Source organism: Myotis brandtii, unplaced genomic scaffold, assembly GCF_000412655.1.
Source record: "Myotis brandtii unplaced genomic scaffold, ASM41265v1 scaffold421, whole genome shotgun sequence".
NCBI lineage: Eukaryota > Metazoa > Chordata > Mammalia > Chiroptera > Vespertilionidae > Myotis > Myotis brandtii.
This window is the reverse complement of record NW_005366140.1, coordinates 1,058,682-1,059,025: the sequence shown is the minus strand read 5'-3', so window position 1 is coordinate 1,059,025 and position 344 is coordinate 1,058,682. Positions and strand designations below refer to the sequence as shown.

The 344-nt window shown below is 69.2% G+C and overlaps 1 protein-coding gene across 1 annotated transcript in view; it reads left to right on the top strand.

The window, feature by feature from the left end:
* The window catches only part of YJEFN3 (YjeF N-terminal domain containing 3), a 9,850-nt gene that overhangs the window by 8,173 nt on the left and 1,333 nt on the right, over positions 1–344 (top strand). The window lies entirely within an intron of this gene.

Sequence of the window (344 nt, the reverse complement as noted above, 5' to 3'; positions counted from 1 at the left end):
GGGGCAGGCTCGGGGCGGCCCCAGGCGGGAGGGGCGGAGGGCGGACGGAGAGTGGGACTTCCCGCTGACCGCCGTAAAGGGGAGATTCTGGGACTTCCAGCCGCTCCGATGGCCTAAGGCCACTGGATCGAAGTTGGACTCCAAGGAGGGTTTCTGGCCGCCCGAAGCGTGAAGGTTCGGGTAGCTCCAGGACCGATTCCAAGACGCACTGCCCACCGGCAGCTGGGGACCCAACGTGGAGAATGGAGGGGGGTGGAGGGAGGGACTTCCAGCCGGCGACAGGGGGCGCAGGCCATTCCGAAGGCGGAGGCGCAGCCGAACGCACCGAGGGGGGGCTACCCGGA